Genomic DNA, 6,584 nt, shown 5'->3' on the forward strand with positions numbered 1-6,584 from the left:
CCTTGGGCCCTCAGCAAGTTCTCACCTTCCCCAAACCCCACCCTCCCCTACAGAACCCCTCCCTTTCTGTTCTCACTTTACCCCAAGTTCTCCCAGGGTCACCCCCACTCCATGCTCATGCCATCCTTTAGTCTTTACCCTGCCCATCTCCTCACCCCCACCCAGACCCAACACTGGCTCTGGTCCAAGGGCTCCTTGACCTTCATCCTCTTTTGGTTCCTTGACCCCAGTGGGCTCTCAGTTCCTAGACTTATCCAAAATCTTCACTTACCACATAGTGGGCTGTGGTCGTCTCCTCCTCTGGGCCTTCTCCCAGAACCACTTTCCTCCAGTGAGGGTTTTGTAACCTGAACCCTCTTTTGGAGTGTGACTGCTCCCCTTCCAGCACCACTCCCCTCTGAAGGCCCTTCCTCAGGCCTGAATCTCACCTCTGCCTTGGTTTTCTTCTCTCTGACCAGGACCCCAGCCTCTTTCTAATTCTATATTATTGTTTGGTACACTATGACAATTTTATTTTGTTGTTTAATTGTGGTAAAATATACATATAAACTTCACTATTTTCACCATTTAAAAGTGGACAGTTCAATGGTATTAAGTACATTCTCATTTTTGTGCATCCCCATTAAACAGTAACTCCCCATTCCTCCTTCCCCCTGGCCCCTGAAACTACTGTTCTACTTTCTGTCTCTATGAATTTGGCTATTGGGAATTATGCTGCTATGAACATGAGTGTTCAAATATCTTTTTAATGTTCTGCTTTCATTTCTTTTGGGTAAATACCCAGATGTAGAATTTCTGGATCATATGGTAATTCATTGTTTAGTTTTTGGAGGAACCAACACACTGATTTCCATAGCAGATGCCCCATTTTGTCTTTCCCAATGTAGTACACAGACATTCTAGTTTCTCTACCTCTTTGCCAAACTTGCTGTTTCTCTCTCTCTCTCTCTCTCTGTCTTTCTCTGTGTGTGTGTGTACTTGTGTGTGTGTTTGATTATAGCCATCCTAGTTGGTGTGAAGTAGTAGCCCATTGTGGTTTTGATTTGCATTTCCCTAATAACTACTGATGTTGAGCATATTTTCATGTGTCTATTGGTCATTTGTATATCTTCTTTGGAGAACTGGCTATTCAAATTCTTTGCCTACATAGTTTTTTTTGAGTCTTGTTTTTGTGTTATAGGAGCTCTTTATGTATTCTGGATATTAATCTTTTATTAGATATATGATTTGCAAATATTTTCTTCCATTCTGGTGGCTGCTTTTTCACTCTGCAGATTGTGTTTTTTAATGCTCAATTTTTTTTTATTTTGATGAGTCCAACCTACCAATTTTTCCTTTGTTGTCTGTGTTTTGGTGTTATATCCATAAATGTGTTGTCAAAACCTACGTCATGAAGATTATTCCCAATGTTTCATTCTAAGAATTTTTCAGTTTTAGTTCCTGAGTATAGGTCTTTGATTTATTTGGAGTTAACTTGTATATGTGGTGTAAGTTAGGAGTCCAACTTCATTTCTTTTTGTATGTGAATGTCCAGTGTTCCTAGCACTGTTTCTTGAAAAGATGCACTGACCCTCCCTTACTCCCACCTTGTCCACTGTGAGCCTTCCTCAAAGGCAGCGGCCCTCAACTCCATCTCACCCTCACCTGTGCAGCACAGCCATGCTGGTCATGGGTCACCCTGAGCCTGGATCCCTTCCCATTTCCACCCTCTTCTCTGGCAAGACCTTCCTTCCACCACTGCCTTCATGCTCCTCCCTCACCACTGCAGGGCAGCCTCTCTCCTTGGCCTCCTCCCTATACCCTTAGGTGTCCTGTGGCTGCCCCGCCTTGGCACCTGGCCTACATGTTTGCCATCTCCATTCCCCTATCTTCCGTTCCTCAGTCTGCTCCTCCATCCTCCTGCCCTCCCAGTTTTCCTTGTATCTAAAATCCTCATGCTTGTCCCTTTGCCTGTGTGCATTTCCTGCCTCCTCAGGAAGGTCGGGACAGCAGACCTATGTGTTAACTTCAATGTAAAGTTGCTTCCAGGAAGAAGTTTCATCTGTGGTTTCCTCTTCCCTAGGGCCCCACAGTCTTCATTACAACCTCACAGTGCTGTCCCGGGATGGATCTGTGCAGTCAGGGTTTCTCGTGGAGGGACATCTGGATGGTCAACCCTTCCTGCTGTATGACAGGCAGAAATGCAGGGCAAGGCCCCAGGGACAGTGGGCAGAAGCGGTTCTGGGAGCTGAGACCTGGGACACGGAGACTGAGGACTTGACAGAGAATGGGCCGGACCTCAGAAGGGCCCTGGTATATATCAAGGGCCAGAAAGGAGGTGAGAGTAGGCAGCGGGCAAGAGTGATGGGAGAAGGCTTTTCCAGGAGAGCTGGGGGCAAAGAGCAGGGACCTGTCTGTTCCCACTGGATCTGGCTGGGGGTAGGGGTGAGGAATGGGGGTCAGTGGAGTTCAGCAGGGAGGTGAGCTAGCACTCAGCCCACACAGAAAGGCATGGAGGAGGGCCAGCAAGGGGTCCCCTCTGGTCTGAGTTCCTTACTTGGACGGGAATGGAGAGGTCAGTGCTGCGTGGGGGTAGACTTGCATTCCCTCCAGGAGATTAGGGTTTGTGAGATCAGGAAGCCAGCAGCACTAGGGGCTTTAGGCATTCCTACTCTTATGGGTAGCTCTTCCTCTCTCTCAATCTGGAGACTCAGGAATGGACAGTATCCCAGTCCTCCAGAGCTCAGACCTTTGCTATGAACATCACAAATATCTAGAAGGAAGATGCTATGCAGGCCAAGATACACTCCCTCCCTGTATGGGGAGACTTCAGGCAGAAACTACAGTGCATCTGGAATCCTGTGTGGGTGTCAGGAGAACAGATACTGGGCCTGGGTAGGGGCTTTCCTCTCCGCTATTCCACTAGAGTCACCCCTACCTCCAGCTCCGTCCAGGGAAACTCTCCTTGTGCTATGGATGCATGTGTTTTCTGTTGGTGTGTTATATCCTGATTTTTCTCTCTTATTAGAGCCACTGGAAAAAGACAGCGGCTCAAGGATTGAAGAGTCCAGTGTCATAATCTGGGGAAGCAGTGGGCCCTCTGACAGAAGCCTGAACCTGGGTGGGTGTCAGGCAGGCGAGGAAGCCCCAGGGCCAAGGCTGCCCCATCTGCCTCCCAGCCTGCCCATTCCAAAGAGTTCCTCTGGCCCACGTACCAGGAGCCCAATCCTGACCTTCCCCTCCTCAGCATCAATGCAGGGATCCCAGAGCATAAAGACACAGTCTTGAGGCCCATCCTTCTGCCAGCCTAGAGGAATTGGGCCCCAGGGTGAGGACAGACTTGCAGAAGGTCTGGGGTCCATGAGGACTTCTGCCAGAGTTGGAACAGTGGAGTGGACCAGCCCTGTTCCCTGCATCTCCATTAGAGGGGAGCAGGGTTTGGCCATGTGCCTTATTGTCTCTGCCCTTTCTTCTCCAGTCTCCCCTCCCCCACTATGAATGTGACCCGCAGTGAGGCCCTGGAGGGCAACATGACCCTGACATGCTGGGCTCTGGCTTCTATCTCCAGAATATCTCTCTGACCTGGTGTCAGGATGGGGCGTCTTTGAGCCAGGATGCCCAGCAGTCTGGGGGTATTCTGTCCAATGGGATGGGACCTACCAGACAGAGGTGGCCTGCAGGATTCCCCAAGTTGAGGAGCAGAGGGTCATCTGCTCCATCGGATACAGTAGGAATCACAGCACTCACCTTGTGTCCTCTAGTGAACCTGGGACTACCCTTGGGGGTTCCAACATAAAGAGGATCAGGCCAGGGTGGGGGAAGCAGGAATGACTGTGGCTTTGGTTACCTGGTATGTAACAGGCCCTTTTTTCCAGGGATGGCCCTGGTGCTTCAGAGTTGATGACAAGCCATTCCATATGTTGCTGCTGTTGCTGCTTTCATCATCATTAGTATTATTATTAGTAGTATTATTCTCTGCGTCCTTTGATACAAGAAGAAGACAGTATCAGGTGCAGCGGGTCCAGGTGAGAAAAGGGGACAGCTGCTAGAGATGGGAAGCTCTCTGGCTGGACAGTAGGGTCCCCTCATACCTTTTGTACAGATAGGCATGTAGGTGACAAGGCTTCTGGAACAGGCAATGAAAGTTGGGGTATTTGGGAGGGGAATGAGAGCCACGTTGCCATCTACACCCCTGTGAGAAAGAAATTCACCCATTCAAACCCAAAGAATAGACTCAGAGACTCAGAGAACAGCGAAAGAGAGACTTTTAATGACAGTCTTGCAAGATCAGGTGTCTGGAGTGCAGACACACCTGGGACAGTTTCAAAAAGCAATTTATTCCCTAGTGTGCAAGTCCCTCCCCCAATTCCTCATTAGCTGAATACTATGGGGTTACAGTCTTCCTGGGCATTGCCTATTGGTAGTTGGATTAAGATTTCAAGTATGTTCTTCAGGGTCTTTTGGCTGCATTTTTTGCTGCATTTTGTTGCAGCCCATAATGCCTGGTGACTGTCTCAGGACTCTTTTGGCATTTGACTTATGGCCCTAGTGGCTGCACTTAGGTGATGGCAAGCTAGCCCAAACTAAATTCTTTGGTGAGGTGGGGAAGGGGTCATTGAAGCTGCCCTGACCAATAAGCTCCTGGACACTAGGTCAAAGGGAAAGCAGGAAGGAGGGGATTGTGGCTTAGTACATTTTGCTTCTTTATCTCTTTATTTCCATGTGGCCTGCTTAAACAGATTCTAAGGCACTTATGAAAATGAGCCATCATGTATAGGTTATTTTTTACAGTTCCCTCCTCTTTTTCTTTTTACCCTTTTTGGTTTTATTTTCACTTAGATATCTGGAAGTTTTTGCTTTCTTCATTATAGGAGGAGGAGTTTAGTTTGACTTTTAATAACAGTAAGTCATTCTGTTGGGACATTAGCGGCATTTGTTTATTAATAGCTACTTTAATTAACCTTTGTGTTAAGCCCTTCACACAAGGGATGACACAACATCCTATGGCTGTTAAGACCCCAGCCATAATTATGAGAGATGTAAGAACTGAAGCTACCATTCCTTTCCATTTTTCAAACCAACCTTCTGACCAGTTAGTAAAAGGGTCGTTTACTCCTGTGTTTTCTGCCAGCTCATTGACTAGAGTTGTTAGTCCCTGCAGTCCCTTTATGATGGTTCCATTTGAGCAGCATTGTTGTGAATGAAAGTGTCACATTTTCTGCCCAGTATATCGCATGTACCACGTTTCTCTGCTAATACTATCTCCAGTGCAATTCTGTTTTCCCAAGCCATTTAGCTAGTGGCCTTTAGTTGTCTGGCTTTTTCCTTAAGGGCATTTGGAGTGTAATTGATGAATCCTTGCTGATTATAAGACATGCAATTAATCCAATTTACATTCTTGTTAATAGTTGACCACCAGAAAAGTGCTGACTCAAATCCAGCAGGTGTTTGGTTTCATGCTTTGAATTTATTAGGCTGTCCTCTAGGTACCCCTATGGAGTTTAGATATAGATAGATAGATAGATAGATAGATAGATGAATAGATAGATAGATATACAAAGTTTTCATCCCCTGATCCAGAAGCCTTGTGTGTATATGTGTGTGTATATGTGCGTGTATATATATATATGCACACGCGTGTGTGTGTGTATATATATATGTGTGTGTATATATATGAGTTAAAATAAATTGCTAAATTTCTCTGATCTCGATGACCATGTGTATTTTTAGCTATTTTATGGAATGCCAGGGTGAACGGAATGGCCAATTGTACTAAAGCACAAGTCCCAGTCCAATTGGACGGTAACAAGTTACGGAGGGTCCCTTTCTGGATGAGTGGTTGCCTCATTCTGGGTTTCCAGTGACATTTAGGATGTGGGTGCAGGTTGAGAGTTTTCCCATGGGTTTATCGAACTTCAGCTTCTGTCTAGAGAGACACAGGAGTGATTTATACTCCCTATAGAGAACGAGGGGTTTGCTTTAGGATCTGATCTCTGCAAAGTGGGAAAGAGCAATGACAGATTTTACAAGTCTTATTTCCCCATGCATCCTCGTCTTGGTATACAGCCAACATGCAATGCATTCCTTTGGGATTAGTATCCCATCCAGGGGGAAACGGGACCACCTGTGCCTGAGGTTGACCAGCGGCGCACGCGTAACAGTTACTTTTATTGAGGGCTTGTGCTGAAAATTTCACCCATTTAACCCAGGCATTTATGTCTCTATATCCTGTTTTAATTTTTAAAGTCTGCCTTAAGTCAGTTATTTTAATTATTTTTACTCTCTTAGGGTTATTGTTTAGTAGGCTAAAGGAAGTTAATGGGACTGGGAGTTTTAGTAATTCTGGGTGGGCTTGGCGTAGAGTTGGTGACTAACCTAAAATCTAACTGGTCCATGGAGTTGCTTTTTGAGATATTTATTTTTAATTTATACCTTCAAGTTTTCTGGTTTAGAGTAGCTGGGTTCTTTATGGTAATTAATATAGGATTGCATTTTAAATTTTTACAGTTAGGTGGCGTGTGGTTCCTATATAATACTTAGGTTTCCTTTCACCCCTTGTGTTAGGATTAATTCTAACCATATCAGCCCCCAATGTTGGAGCCTGC

The 6,584-nt window shown here is 45.9% G+C and overlaps 1 pseudogene; it reads left to right on the plus strand.

Annotated features, from left to right (window-relative positions):
- LOC105513910 overlaps positions 1–6,584 on the plus strand; it is a 107,412-nt pseudogene that overhangs the window by 1,097 nt on the left and 99,731 nt on the right.

The sequence above is a fragment of the Colobus angolensis genome, unplaced genomic scaffold (assembly GCF_000951035.1).
Source record: "Colobus angolensis palliatus isolate OR3802 unplaced genomic scaffold, Cang.pa_1.0 Scaffold237, whole genome shotgun sequence".
NCBI lineage: Eukaryota > Metazoa > Chordata > Mammalia > Primates > Cercopithecidae > Colobus > Colobus angolensis.